At 41.8% G+C, this 16,401-nt stretch overlaps 1 long non-coding RNA gene across 1 annotated transcript in view; it reads right to left on the bottom strand.

The window, feature by feature from the left end:
- The window catches only part of LOC144229607 (uncharacterized), a 214,731-nt gene that overhangs the window by 180,131 nt on the left and 18,199 nt on the right, over positions 1-16,401 (bottom strand). Inside the window, exons 2-3 of the long non-coding RNA XR_013334534.1 lie at positions 11,690-12,148; positions 8,061-8,277 (exon numbers count right to left, since the gene is read on the bottom strand). This is a non-coding gene — a long non-coding RNA (uncharacterized LOC144229607). The remainder of the gene's footprint in view (positions 1-8,060; positions 8,278-11,689; positions 12,149-16,401) is intronic.

The raw sequence follows: 16,401 nt of genomic DNA, 5'->3' as shown, positions 1-16,401 counted from the left end.
CTATTGGATCCAACCCCTACCTTATGACCTCACTTAACCTTAATTATTTCCTTAAAATCTCCATCTCCAACTACCGCCACAACAGGGTTGGGGCTTCAGCCTCTGAACATGGGGAGGATACAAACATTCAGTCCATAACAAAGAGGATAGGACATTAAAGAAAAATTTACTTTGGTTCTGACACTTTCAGAACCTTGCATGAAGAAATGTTCAGAGGGAGGGAGGTGAAAATGAATACAAATACTGTCCTTTCGTAACCCTGGGGACACATACCTGAAAGAGTGTGGCAGACAAAGCTGTTAGCAGAGAGCAGTTCAAGAAATGAAGAGATCAGGCCAACTCATCTTTGACAAAGCAGGAAAGAATATTCAATGGAATAAAGACAGTCCCTTCTGCAAGTGGTGCTGGGAAAACTAGACAGCGACATGCAGAAAAATGAACCTGAACCACATTCTTGGACCATTCACAAAAATAAACTCAAAATGGATAAAAGACCTAATGTAAGACAGGAAGCCATCAAAACCCTAGATGAGAAAGCAGGCAAGAACCTCTTTGACCTTGGCCACAGCAACTTCTTACTCAACACATCTCCAGAGGCAAGGGAAACAAAAGTAAAAATGAACTATGGGAACTCATCAAAATAAAAAGCTTCTGCACAGCGAAAGAAACATCAGCAAAACTAAAAGGCAACCAACAGCATGGGAGAAGATATTTGCAAATGACAAATCAGATAAAGGGTTGGTATCCAAAATCTACAAAGAACTTATCAAACTCAACACCCAAAAAACAAATAATCTGGTGAAGAAAAGGGCTAAAGACATGAACAGACACTTCTCCAAAGAAGACATCCAGATGGCCAACAGACACATGAAACAATGTTCAACGTCACTCATCATCGGGGAAATACAAATCAAAACCACACAGAGATACCACCTCACACCTGTCAGAATGGCTGACAGTAACAACTCAGGCAACAACAGATGTTGGCGAGGACGCGGAGAAAGAGGAGAACTTTTGCACTGCTGGTGGGAATGCAAACTGGTGCAGTCTCTCTGGAAAACAGTACAGAGATTCCTCAAAAAATTAAAAATAGAAATACAATATGACCCAGCAATTGCACTTCTAGGTATTTATCCAAGGAATACAGGTGTGCTGTTTCAAAGAGCCACATGCACTCCAATGTTCATAGTAGCACTAACAACAATAGCCAAAGTATGTAAAGAGCCCAAATGTGCATTGATGGATGAATGGATAAAGAAGATGGGGTATATATGTACAATGGAGTATTACTCAGCAATCAAAAAGAATGAAATCTTGCCATTTGCAACTACATGGGTGGAACTTAAAGGGAATAATGTTAACTGAAATGAGTCAGTCAGAGAAAGACAAATATCAAGACTTCCTCATATTAGGACTTTGAGATACAAAACAGATGAACATAAGGGAAGGGAAGCGAAAATAGTATAAAAACAGGGAGGGGGGCAAAAACATAAGAGACTCTTAAATATGAGGAACAAACAGAGGGTTACTGGAGGGATTGTGGGAGGGGGAATGGGTTAAATGGGTAAGGGGCATTAAGGAATCTACTCTTGAAATCATTGTTGCACTATATGCTAACTAATTTGGATGTAAATAAAATAAACAAACAAATAAATAAAAAGAAATGAAGAGATCATAGTATTGGAAGGATCATTAACATAGATAGAGTCAGTCCTCATAATTTGCAGATTTTGTATTTGTGAATTCACTTACTTGCTAAAACTTATGTGTAACCTCAAAATTGACAGTCTTTTGTGGACCTGTGCAGAGCAGCAAAACACTCTAGCTGCCCAACGCATGCTCTCATCGCTGAGGTCGAACATGGTGACGCTGTGTTCTTGTTTCAGCTCCCATGCTGTAAACAAATGTCCTTATCACAGTCTACTGAGTGCTGTGTCTTCCACCTTTTTGTGCTTTTTGTGGGTGACTTCGCTGTTTAAAATGGCCCAAGAGTCATGCTGCAGTGCTGCCTAGTGTTCCTAAGTGCATGAAGGCTGTCCTGTACCTTCCGGAGAAAATATACACATTAGATAAGCTTCTTTCAGGCATGAGTCCTAGTGCTGTTGGCTGGAAGTTCAATGTTCATGAATCAATAATGTAGGTTAAATAATGTGTCTTTAAACAGAAACATACATAACACAAGGTCACACATTGATCCGGAACCTACAGCTGTTATTTCCCCTGAGGGGCACTGGTTCAGTATTCACAACTTCAGTGTTCACTGGTACTTTATAGAACAGAACTACCACAAATAATGAGAATCAACTGTATTTAGATCACCAAGAAGTATGTAGAAGGAGCACTGGAAAGAATAACAGGAAGTCTGAAGATACATGTTTTCAAGGAAGAAGATAATCCAGGCATCTGGAGATGACTGCAACAAGAAAAGGTCGAAGGTGGTAAAGTCTGATGGTATAAGATGCAGAGCTGGAGGATTTTAGAAGGGAGAGAGAAACTTCTGGAAGAATCGATGAGGACCAATCAAACATAGGGAATGGTCTAATCTCAGAGATGTGAGACATCAGGGGCAAGTTCATGACAATTTCTGTTTGTTTGTTCTGGTTCTTGACTAGCTCTAAACCTTACCGTGCCTGTGGGCACCCCCTCCTCCTATCTGTAACCGGAGCCGTGTTTTTCCCCCTCCTACACAACTCCAGTGGCAGGTCCATCCTCTTCTAAACCTCACGTTGGGAAATAGAAGAGATGAGGTGTGGAGTACAGAAGCATCATTCTGTTTTACAACTCAAAATATCACAAAATAAAATAATTTTCCTTTGCTATTTCTATATAAACACTTCTATTATGCCCACAAAAGACAAAGGTTACCTTTTGAGAGAGATTATTCATGAGGAAAAAAATTAGAATTTTGAACAAGCCACCTAAGTGACCTCTTCAGCATATGAAACCAGGGCTTCACTTTTCGTTAGATGACTAATCTGAAAGATGAAAACATAATCAAATTGCTTTAGCGCTTCTCAATATAATTTAACCTTAGAAGGGCCTGGTCAGTGTTCTCTTAAAATTAATTTCACCCAGTGATTCTCCAGGGAACAAAGAGAAACAGAACTTAAAGATAAGCATGCATATTTATAAACATACTGAAGTTTATTTGTCTTTGTGTTTTTTTCTCCCAACAAACAATTCTAAACTGTTGCTTAAGGCTTTTCAGCTTTAAAAAAATCTTTAAAAAAGAGGCCTCCTTCTGAAAAACTCAAAGATTGGTGGCCAATCTCAAAGAACAACAACAAAAAAAAATTAACCAAAAAATGTAAAATTTACTCTGCCTTCATAATTAAGTCAGCTTGAAATAAGTTTTCTCTAGAGTTTTAGCAACTATGAGATTCCTAATAAAAATTCATCAGAAGTTTAATATCCAGTCATAAGTTCAAAAAAAAAATACTCAGACTTGCTTTTCTTTGCTTATTGTGGGTTTCTCATTTAATTCCTTTTAAAAACACTAAAGTGGAAATCAAATAACATGCCAATTTGACAAGATCCTCCCACCTTCAGAAACAGGAAAAACAATAAATTGCTAGCACCAACCAGAAAGGATTGACTATCTAATTGACCCGAAGTTTAATGGAATAGCTGAACTAGGGTACTGTGGAGACAGGTGTTTCATAGGGGTAAAAATGGTCTAATTTATACAAAAATGTTTTTTAAAGGCATACTTGGAACTACCGATTAAGTTTAAGAAAGAGTAATATTGCCAAGGGCTGGCACAAGTTAGAGGAAAACAGGCAATCTTACACACAGAGTTGGCACCATTGGAAACTGGGTCCAACTTTCTGGAAGGCAATTTGGCAAAAGCCATAATAACAGATGTCCTCATTGACCAGGACTTCCACTTCTTGAAATTTATCTTAAGAAAATAAAGGAGGAGTGCCTGGGTGGCTCAGTCGGTTAGGTGTTCAAGCCTTGGTTTCAGTTCAGGTCGTGATCTCACAGTTGTGAGATTGAGCCCCGCGCCAGGCTCTGCACTGAACAGGGAGCCTGCTTGAGACTCTCTCTCTTCCCTCGTCTCTCTCTGCCCCTCCTCTGTTCACACTCTGTCTCNAAATGCCTACCAATAAAGAATTATTTCAATAAATGGGTCTTTCTTCTCCGACCCTTGCCCACCCCCCTTCAGTCTATTCTCAACACAGTAGCATCATCTAATTAAAATGCGATGGCTTGACGGTTATGTCACTCCTGTGCTCAAAAGACTCCCATGGCTCCCCTTGCTCAAGATCAAAGCCAAATATCTACCATGGTCTAGTGCCACATTTTGCATGGTATAGATTTGCCATTTAAAAGTGGCTCTTGGGGCGCCTGGGTGGCTTAGTCGGTTAAGCGTCCGACTTTCGCTCAGGTCATGATCTCGCGGTCCGTGGGTTCGGGCCCCGCGTCGGGCTCTGTGCTGACTGCCAGCTCAGAGCCTGGAGCCTGTTTCGGTCTGTGACTCCCTCTCTCTCTGACCCTCCCCTGCTCACGCTGTCTCTCTCTCTCTCCTAGAAATAAATAAAACATTAAAAAAAAAAAAATTAAAAGTGGCTCTTCCCTGAACAAGCGTTATGTGCTCCTGGTAACCTGTGATCTTCACCTTACACACAGAAGAACCTAGAATCTTAAGCAGCTCCCTTGTGAAGGACACTCCATTGGATATTCACCATGACAGACATCCTTCTGCATAACTTTTTTACATTTTCTCCAGAACTGTTTAGATACTGAACAGAAAGCTGTTTTTCCTAATCACTATCAAGTGACTATCATCTATCACCTGGAGTACTGTGAAGCCGCTTACTCCATTTCTTGACAGCCAGCCCCTGTCCCAGCCACCCCAGTCCCCTNTTGGGCGTCCGACTTTGGCTCAGGTCATGATCACAAGGTTCGTGGGTTCGAGCCCCGCGTCGGGCTCTGTGCTGACAGCTAGCTCAGGGCCTGAAGCCTGCTTCAGATTCTGTGTCTCCCTCTCTCTCTGACCCTCCCCTGCTCACACTGTCTCCCTCTCAGAAATAAATAAAACATTAAAAAAAATTAAAAAAATAAAACCCATTGATGCCATTTCTCTACAGACGAAGATCCAAATTCCTGGTGGTCAAGGTTCTAGAAGAGTACTATACAATAGAAATATATTATGAGCCACATATACAATTTTAAATTTTATAGTAGCCATAATTTTTTCCAAAAAGTTCAAAATGGATATTTCATTTTAGCCAACCTAACCAAAATAATTACTATCTCAATATGTAATTACTACTTCAAGTAGATCTTAAATATTCTCACTACAGATAACAATAGTAGTTATGTGAGGTGATGGATGTGTTAATCGACCTCATTATGGTAATCATTTCACAATATATGTGTGTGTATCAAGTCATCACATTGTACATCTTAAACTTACATGATGTTACATATCAATTCTGTCTCGATAAAGCTGAAGACATTCAGTTTTTCATACTGTTTGAAGTCTACTATAGTACATCTCAAGTTGGACAAGCCACATTTCACATGCTCTATAGCCCCATATAGTTATTAGACAGTGAAGCTCTACAAGGTCAAGATTACGCCCACCCCTTCAGCCTTCTCAGGCTATAGACATATTTAACTTTCAGGTGCTCAAAGTTGCCATTCTCTTTTTCCCAGTTCTTTATACATGTTGAGTTTTCATATAACAAATCATTTGAAAGAAGACAAATAACCAAATTTTTAAATGGGCAAAAGGTCTGAATGACATTTCACCAAAGGAGATATACGAATGGCCAACAAGCATATGAAAAATACTCAACAGCTTTAGTCATTAGGAACATGTAAACCAAAACCAAAATGAGATACTTGATACCACTTCACACCCAACTAAAATGGTTATAATTAAAAAGATCGACAATAACAAGTGTAGGCAAAAATATGAAGAAACTGGGACTCTCATATATTGCTGGTAGGATTGTAAAACGGTGCATGAATGGCACTCAGTCTCACCAACTCTATCCGTTGGCCCACACGGTGCTTAGTATTAGCCCTGCAGGCTTCACCATGGCTTGGATACCATGCTGTGTTCTCATGCTCAGCTGTGTTGTCCTAATGAGGTCATACTGACTTCACTAGAAAGCCCCTGAAATGAATACTGGCTCCAAGTCTTGCCCACTCAGGAGGCCCGGTTTCCAGAGTGGTGAGATATTACAGGGAGGTGAGGAAAGCAAGGGGTTTTAAGTCAGCAGCCCTGGGCCTGAGCCCAGCTCCCCCAGTCACTTACCTGTGTGAACTCACCAAGCTGCTGTACCATTCTGAGATGCAGCTTCTGCTTCTGCAAAAGCAGCTTTAAGAACAACTGCTCATTTGAACTTACCAAACAGCCCCGCACATCAAGACAGGCAGCCTGTAAGAATGTGCTCTGTAGCTAAAAATGTTCCAGGAGTCCAGAGTTGCTAACCATTGCCTTCCTTGCTGTTTTTCTTCTGCACTTTGCCCTACTATTTCAGTTGGCCCATTGGGATCTGCAAATTATCCCCCAGGTGCTGTAGTACAAGAACTACCTGATCCCCTTCAATCCAACTGGAGAAATGTACATACATCTAGTAAAGTCTATATAAAGGGGCACCACCTGGTTAAGCACTTGATACATTTATTCTCTGAGTGTCTTACATGACCTTTTTCCAACTGCTGATCATACAGTGGCTTGATTTAAAATAAAGTGTGTTATTGCTAAAGTTGGCACAAAATCGGAGGGATGACATTTGTTCTTTTCTTTAAAGTTTTCCTGTATTTTTTCAATTTTCCACCAAAACCACATACATTGCTATTTTGGGGAAAGGGTTGTTTAAAAAAAGATAAAGATAAAAGAAAAAACTTTAATGCTGATTCTATTTTAGACCAACCATATATAGCTAAAACTTTCAAAACACTTTGTAAGTGGTAGATTTTTGTTAAAAGAACTTTGTGTATATATGTGTGTATATATATTTTAGTTTGTTTATTTTGAGAGAGAGAGAGAGGGAGACGGACAGAGAGAGGGAAAGAAAATCCCAAGCAGGCTGCACACTGTCAGCACAGAGCCCAATGCAGGGCTCAAACTCACGAACCATGAGATTATGACTTGAGCTGAAACCAAGAGTCAGACACTTCACCAAATGAGCCACCCAGGTGCCCCAAGAACTCTGTATATATTAATCACCTCAACAACTCAAAAAAAAATAAAAATAAAAATAAAAAACAACTCTATGAGGTAGGTATTTTTTATTTTACTCCTTTTTATAGATAAGGAAGTAGAAACCCAAACATCAAGTGTCTACCCAGCATCACACAACTAGTAAGTAATGGAGCTCGGATTTCAACTGTTAAAAAGAAAACCACAGGCCCCAAATGGAGTCACTTAGGCCAAGTCACCAAATCGGGGCTTAATACCTAACCATATTGCGGTTCCAACCTCCCAGAGAAATGTAGTCTTAACAGGTTAGTCAGGAATGTTCTGATCAGACCAAATGAGGTCATCTGTCTCATGTGCTCTCTCCATTCTGCTCCCCCCCTCAACTCCAGGAAGATGAGGAAATTCACCTAATAAGACCCCCTCCCCTTCTCCCTAAGGCAAGGTGACTTTGGAACAATCCTTTCTTTTCTTTTGCTAATAACTTCATTGCCCCACCATCTATCCTATAAAACCTTCCATTTTCTACAACTCCTTGCAGTCCCCCTCCATCTAGCATCCCTACTGCTACCTGATTCATGAATCATTTAATGAAGTCAATTAGATCTTCAAATTTACTCAGCTGAATTTTTGTTTTTTAACAGAATCCAAGTACCTCAGTGTCAGAGTTCATGCTTTTAACTAGTAATTTAACTAGTGACTAATGCTATCATCAACCATGGCTCTAAGGGTCCAACTGCACAAGCAGACTCCCTTGGGAAAAAAATCAGTGGTCTGTTATACGGGGGGATCCCCAAAGCAAGAACCGTGTTATCTGTTTCTGTAACCGTTAGCTTTTGCCCCATAACGAATGAGTCTGAAACGTAAGTACCTAAAAACTACAACCGTCAATTTCACTCACAGTTCTGTGGATTGGCGTTTGAGCTGGGCTTTCTTTTGCTGGTCTCCTGCTGTGCTTGGCTGAATCACGTCAGTTAGCTACTAGTCTGCAAGGCATCTCTGCTTCCACACGTTGGCTGTGAGCGTGGGCAACAGGAGCCCTGGGCCACTGGTCTCTCACCATCTAGCAGGCTAGTCTGACCTTCTTCACATGGCACCAATGACAGGGTCCCAAGAGCCTGAAGAGCAGATAAGCCCCAGTGAGCAACAGCTTCTCAGGACTCTGCTTATATTACATTTGCTACTGACCCAAAGCAAAAGCAAATCACATGGCCAAGCCCAGAATAAGTTTGGGAAGGGACTACCCAAAGGCATGATACAGAGGGATAAATAATTGATGACCACTTATGCAATCTACCAATATCTCCATAACCAAACACAGAACTAATAAATGTTTATTGAACTGAACCCTATTTCTCCTTCATGAAAAATCAAGGTTAAGACCAACTGTCTTTTCCATCTCTGCATTAAGGACACCCATCAAACAGATGGAAGAGTCTGACTGGCCCTCCTCACACAGGAACACCTCACTGTGGGTGACGGGGCCTATCACGGGACAGGCACCTCCTAATACAAGGTCTTCTCAGCTCTTGGGGTGAAAAGTGTGTTCTTCTTGGTGGCTGCTTCCCAAGCTCTTAGATTCACAGGACTTGCTCCTATCAGTGATTCTGATAGGAGGGACCCCCTCCTTCTCCCACAGCCTCTGTGGGGTCCCCTGTGGGACACCTCTATAAACCTGCTCCACTTTGCATTCCTGGTCGCCCTCTAGTGGCTCCTTAAGGTTGTTGAGCCATTTTAAGAAAAGTGTTCAAAACCATTCTACAACTATACCAAGAAGAAACAGTTGTGCTTGCTTTAGGTCAGTAGTTTTCAACGGGGGGGGCGGTGCTATTTTCCCCTAGGGAACATTCAGCAGTGTCTGTAGAGATTTTTGGTTGTTGCAACTGGGAGAAAGGTGCTATCGTCTAATGGGTAGAAACCAGGGATGGTGCTAAACATCCTACGATGCACAGGAGAGCCCCGCCACACAGAATTATCTGGTTCAAAATGCCAGTAGTGCCACGGTTGAGAAACTGCCTTAGATTCAGAGTGAGCCCTTGTCCATCCTAAGGATGCACCCACTGCCCCACCCAGGGTTATTACATAGCTGGGTGGATCACTTCCTTGGAAGAATCAATCTTTAGGCAACAACCCTAAATTCTTTCTGTGCAACTGAAATCTCAGGAACTATTTGTATGGCATCCTAGAATTCCATAGATTAGACAGACAAACTACGTTCTAAATGGAAACTCAGTTACATGCAAGATGATCTTATTGTCTCTTTCCATTATCTATGCTCAGTCCTACTGATGCTGAGAGCAATTTTCTCAGAAAAAAGGAGTGCTTAAAGGTTTTTATTGTAAGCCAGTTAATAGCCTCAGGGAATAACAATGGCTTCCAGTGGAGAACTGCATTATGGGACTTCTCTGTGAACCATGAAAACTCTTTGATAAAACGCACATTAGTTGCAAGGAGTAAATGACAGGCATTCAGTTTTAACAAAATGACATTTGTTTCATGGAGGAAGGGAATTTCTTACTGTCAGAAAGAACACCAAGTACCAAGGGAAAGAAAGCTACACAGACATTGATGGCTATGGCAGCTCTATGTACAAAAGCAGTAAGAAATGAAAGCCTTGATTCTAGATACCCATCTTACCATGGAGTTTTAACAGTGCTAATTAGAAGAGAGTAGCTGACATTTCCCTAGCATGAAAGATAAACTAAAGTATCGCCAAGAAACTCACGTCTGAAAATTTCTCAGAAGAATTCACTAGTAAAGGTGCTTTTTATTAACCCTGGACTCTATTCCATACTTGTTTACTTTCTTATGATCCTTTATGCTAGTAGCTAGGAACTTCCTCCTCACTCATCACCTGCAATTCCTCATTCGAGAGTGACGCAGGGAGGGCAGGGAGGAAAAGAAGGGTCCATGGCTCCAGCTGTTCAATGCTTTGCTTTGTTTTTTTTGTTTTTGTTTTTGTTTTTTGTTTTTTGTTTTTTTTTTATTTTTTTTTTATTTATTTCTAGGAGAGAGAGAGAGACAGCGTGAGCAGGGGAGGGCCACAGAGAGAGGGAGTCACAGACTGAAACAGGCTCCAGGCTCTGAGCTGGCAGCCAGCACAGAGCCCGACGCGGGGCTCGAACCCACGAACCGCGAGATCATGACCTAAGCGAAAGTCGGACGCTCAACCGACTAAGCCACCCAGGCGCCCCTCAATGCTTTGCTTTGAAACCCTTTCTCCACTTCTTCCCAGATTCCTCTCCCTGCCCTCCATCCCCATCTCCTCTCTACTTCCTCCTCGGCTGTCTCCATACCATGCCTGGAATGCCAATGTTGGGGAGACAGGTGCATCACTCCCTCCAGACCCACCTGGGTTTGCTGTGTGCCACAAAATCGATTTAGAACAAAAGGCCCTCGACTAAAGGTCATTCTCCTCATGCAAGGCCAGCCAGGGAAGAGCTAGCCCCTTGCAGGACGAACCCAGCTTCCCATGTGGACCTCATCCTCCAGCCTCCTCTAAGCCAGCTGCTCCCCGTGACTGCCTAGATGCTTCTAAGTGAGCTGTGGAACAGCTACCAAGTGTGCCCAGGACCAGGCCCTGGCAGAGGAGTTTCTCAACAAAACTTCCCCCATTTGCTTCCCAACTGGGATTCTGCCACTACTGGTTCTTATTCCAGAGGCTTCTAACTTCAGAGAAAAAACTTTAAGAAACCATGAGGCTGAGTTCTCCAGCCACGCTGAGAGCCACCTTTGGCTAAACTTCATTCATTTCCATTCTGTCACAGTAGAGTCATAATCTCTGTGTCAAGTGGTAGCTATGGAGTGTAAAGGGTAGAGACAGCTGACATGCTGGGACAAAAGGGTGGCCCAAATGTACACTGAAAAAAACATGAGCTTTTTGAGTCATAAGATTCTTTCTTAAGTGCATGTTGTATACCAGACACTGCACTGAGCACTATATACATTTTCTCACAGGCTAGCTGTGAGACTTTGGGCAAGATGGTTAACCTCTCTGTTTCTGTTTCCTTTGGGAGATACAAATAGCTACTTTACAGAGCTATTTAAGGATTAGCTGAAATAGCATGTGGAAAGTTCTGGGCGCATGGTAGCTGTCCTAGTCAGCTCCGGCTACCACAACAAAATACCATAGACTGGGTGGCTTAAGCTACAGAAATTTACTTTCTCGCAGTTCTGGAGACTGGGAAGTCCAAGATCACGGAGCCAGCTGATTCACTTCCTGGTAAGAGCTCTCTCACTTGAGTTGCAAATAGTCAACTCCTCAGTATGTCTGCCTTTCTTCAGCATGTACACAGGGAAGGAGAGAGAGAGACCCCCATCTCCAAATACTGTCACTTTGGGGGTTAGGGCTTCATCACTGGGGAGACACAAACATTCAGTCCATAACGGTAGGCATTACATAAGCAGTAGCTATTATTACTATTATAGTTATTATTAATAAGACAGGTATCGACACTCAGCAAACAGCTACAATGGCATGGCTTAATCTAAAACAACAGAGTTCTCACTCTGGCTTGAGCACCCACTGACCTGAATTGATACTGGCAGAAAGTAAAGCATGGGATTCCTGGTGCCCCTTCTGAGACTCCCACCGCTGAAGCAGAGCTGAGCTATCTCGGCTTGCTGTGCCTTGAGGCCTCTGGCGAAAACCAGTCCACTATCACTGGGTAAGCACCAACGATCTGGGCAGGCTGCGGCTGTGCCTGCTAACCAGGGTCCTCATGACTGGCCACGGGGCATCCTCTATGTCCTACCGCATCTGAAGTGCGACAGTCCTTGCAGCTCCACTCTCTTCCAGGTGTGCGACTTGCAATCGTGGCTGCTCTTCCTGACCCTAAGGGTCCCGCAGCACCCAGGATCAAGCTTCTCCCCTCTTCAAACTTCTAAGCAGATGTCTCTACCTTCTCCTATTCTCTGATAATCCAATCAAGGTATAGGTTGTCTTCAGGGCAGCCTTTGCACCTCCCAGAAAATTCCTCCATTTCCAACCTGGAAAGGGTGAGAAGTATGTTTATTTCTACTTTTATGAACATCAACTTCAAGTAAGTAAGTCAGAAATAAATTTCTCAATCGTTTTCTCCATGATTTTCAAAAAATATTTGCTGATAGAGAGACAAGAGGCTACAGAATTTCAAGAAATTCAGTCAAAGGGGAACAAACATCCTTGTTTTCTTCATGGAATATGGAATACAGTCTTTTATGGAATATCAACCTCATAGGTTCTTAGAGGCCATTTAACCTATACTTCCAGATGAAATGTTAAATTCTCTCAGTCACCTACGCCTTTGACCTCACCAAATGCCAGGAGAATGTCTGATAAAAGAGAACATCAAGCAGGATCTCAAGAAATCTGGGCTCTGGACCAAACTCAGTTTCTAACTGGGGTTTCAGCTTCCTTGTCTCTATCCTGAACATTCTGCAAAACTTCAAGAAACATGATCCTGAACTCCAAAGCGGTTACAGCATCTAAACATAGTATTCTGTTCTGGAGGGAGCCCCTTTTCCAAATGGACACTGTATTTCAAAGAGCAGAGAGAACCATCGCTAACCATTCAGTCCAGCAAACACCGATAACCCACCAACAGCATTCCTGATGGGTTCAACGATTTCATAAGCCCTGGAGCACCTGTCATTTGTGTCCTTGTACAAGCTTATGAGATATATGCTTCTTTTATTTAGCACTGCATTCTTAGACCTTAGTCTTCTGCTATTGAAACACAGTGAAAAAGGGATACAATTCCAGTATCGGTAGACTACTTTCTTTGAAGGCAAATATCATCCCCTGTTTTATCACTCAAACATAATATATAATCTTCAGGCTGAAAAGTGGAAATGAGACACAAAAGTGAAGGCTTTCTCTGTGGTTGAAACATGACTCCTGCATTCAGATATAACAAAGTAGAACACATGATCTGGTATAAACCCTGTGATACCCCTCCTGTGGCACACAAGAATTCAGGAAGCAGACAGTGTGGGCTCCCCTTTTTCTTATGTGGAAGAGCAAATCAAATTGTGGGCCTCAGAGGGAAGTGGCAAAACTAAAAATACATTCACATCAGAAGTATTTATTGAGCTAGCCTGTGCCCCCACCCTGTGCTAGCCTGAAAAGCAGCAGAAGGGCAAGAAAGTCCCTGTGCCCACCCTCACAGATCACAGCCTCTGTCCACTCACCACAAGCAGGATGCAGCAAATCTTTTCAGACACCATAAAGGATCCATCTGTACCAAAGAATTCATGAACATTTTACTGACTCTATTCTGAGGAGGTGAAGGAGGAAGTTACATTGCACAGCACACAACATGTCCCAGAAAATTTGCTATAAATATCTCTTCCCAAGTCTCTTCTCTGAGCCATGCAATTCCATTTTCCCTCCATCTCACTCACCACCACCCTCTCCACTTATGTGGAAGATTTTAGCCTGTTCCTGACTTGTTCCCTTCAGTCTTATGTATCCCCACCCCATAGTGAGGTTGTAAGCTTCCTGAAGTCAGGAAACATGTTTCATACTTCTGTATGAAAGCACTTTTATTTTTAAAAATTTCCATTTGGGGCACCTGGGTGGCTCAACCGGTTAAGCATTCAACTCCTGATTTTGGCTCAGGTCATGATCTCATGGTTCCTGAGACTGAGCCCCCATGTTAGGCTCTGTGCTGGTGGCACAGAACCTGCTTGGTATTCTCTCTCTCCCTCTCTCTCTGCCCCTTCCCTGCTCACACACATGTGCTCTCACTCTCGTGCTCTCCCTCAAAATAAATTTTAAAACTTAAAAAAAAATAAAATAAATCAATAAATCTCCATTCTTTCCATAGCAGCAGGCTGGGGATAAGCAGCTGTGGAGAGCTGGAGGCACCCGTGAATGCCTTCCCCTCAGTAAAATCACTTCCCACACGTAAGCAATACTAACTGTTGCCTGGGAACACACAAGACTGGAGAAACAAGCGGGGACAGCAGGACGAAGGAGAGGAATGGAGAAGGGGGAGTAGCCCGGACTAATAGGTGGGGTGGGTGGTGATTTCTGCGTTAAAACCAGGGAGTTTAATGGCTGAAAGGAGAGACATTAGCAAGAGATATTACAGAGATTCTTTGAGAGACATGGGTGTGTCATACAATGTACATCAGAACCTGGCATAGACTGCGGGTTTTACACGCAATGAGGGAGTAATGACAGCACCAGAAGTAATGACAGTTGCCCAAGTGTGAATGGTGAGGGCCTACGTAAGGATGACAGTAGGGAATACTCTGAAATAAGATGTCAAAATTTTACGTGTTTTTTTTTTTAACATGACTGCATAACAATTTATAAAGGTCTCCCACCCTAAAACCACTTTCTTCCCTCCCTCCAAATATCCTTTGCATCTATCAAGGCTCAGATCAATTTCCATTTCCTCCAAAAAGCCATCTCAAACCTTCTGGCCAACAACTCTTCCCTTCTCTCAACTTGTAGATATAATTCGCATTGTTGAGCTGCTGTCTTTGAATCCTCCCATCTATCCAATATGTTATTATGGAACTAATCCTTAACCACAGCTTTCATCATGCCAATATCTCTACCAAAAAAACTCACTAGCTTCTCTCTAGCAACAGGACTTTTTAAAAATTGAAGAAAATCAGTCCCTGATGACCATGAAAAATTTATTCTGCAGATATCAGCACAGTACCTCTCTTATACAAGCCCTTTCCCAGAGCTTGAGTGAATGTGGCAATCAGTCACATTCCATTCCTTTCTCATACTATTTCACAATTTAGATCCTGTCCTTCTCATCTACATGCCAATTCAATACAGCTTCTGAAAATCCAGAACCACAGGATACAAAACTTAAGGCAATATACTAATGTTTTTCAAAGTCTACCATAGCCTAACCATCAAAGAGTTACTCACTGCATCTTCCACAGACATATGTAAATGTTAATAAAAGGATTATAAATTCCCCCTTTGGGACTCTATGAGGGAAATGTTGCAAGGCACACAAGGTACAAGAGACACCACCACAAGCATGAATCCTACAAAGAACACAACGACACTAAACCCATATTGTTTAATAATAACATTGAATGTAAATGGACTAACTGCTCCAATCAAAAGACATAGGGTGGCAGAATGGATAAAAAAACAAAAACCTTCTATTTACTATCTACAAGAAACTCATTTTAGACCTGAGGACACATTCAGATTGAAAGTAAAGGGATGGAGAAATATCTATCAGGCTAGCGGAAGTCAAAAGAAAGCTGGAGTAGCCATACTTATATCAGACAAACTGGACTTTAAAGTAAAGACAGTAACAAGGGATGAAGAAGGGCATTATAGAATAATTACAGGGTCTATCCGTCAGGAAGAGCTAACAATTATAGAGGTCTATGCACCGAATACGGGAACACCCAAATACATAAAACAATTAATCACAAAAAGAAACTATCTTATGAATAAGAATGTGCTAATAGCAGGGGACTTAGTACTCCACTTATAGCAACGGATAGATCAACTAGACAGAAAATCACTAAAGAAACAATGGACTTGAATGACACATTGGACCAGATGGGTTTAACAGATATATTTAGAAATCTACATCCTGAGGCCATGGAATTCACTTTTTTAAGTGTGCATGGCACATTCTCCAAGATAGATCATATACTGGGTCATAAAGCAGTCCGCGACAAATATAAAAGAATCGAGATCATACCAAGCACAGTTTCAGGTCACAATGCTATGAAACTTGAAATCAATCACAGGATAAAGTCTGGAAAACCTTCAAAAGCACGGAGGTTAAAGAACACCCTACTAAAGAACAAATGGGCCAATCAGACAATTAGAGAAGAAATTTAAAAATATATGGAAACAAATGAAAATGAAAATACAACAATCCAAACTGTATGGGATGCGCCAAAGGCAGTCAGTCCTAAGAGGAAAGTACATTGCACTCCAGGCCTATTTCAAGAAATTAGAAAAAGCGCAAATACAAAATCTAACAGTGCACCTATAGGAACTAGAAGGAAAGCAACAAGAGCACCCAAACCCAGTAGAAGTAGAGAAATAATAAAAATCAGGGCAGGNAAGAAATGGACAAATTTCTAAACACACACACCCTACCAAAATTCACACAGGAAGAGACAGAAAATCTGAACAGACCCATAACTAGTGAGGTAATTGAATTAGTTATCAAAAATCTCCCAACAAATAAGAGCCTTGGGCAGATGGCTTCCCTGAGGAATTCTACCAGACATTTAAATCAGAGTTAATACCCATT

The sequence above is a fragment of the Crocuta crocuta genome, unplaced genomic scaffold, assembly GCF_008692635.1.
Source record: "Crocuta crocuta isolate KB4526 unplaced genomic scaffold, BGI_CrCroc_1.0 scaffold657, whole genome shotgun sequence".
NCBI classification, from domain to species: domain Eukaryota; kingdom Metazoa; phylum Chordata; class Mammalia; order Carnivora; family Hyaenidae; genus Crocuta; species Crocuta crocuta.
This window is presented reverse-complemented; position numbering and strand designations above follow the sequence as displayed.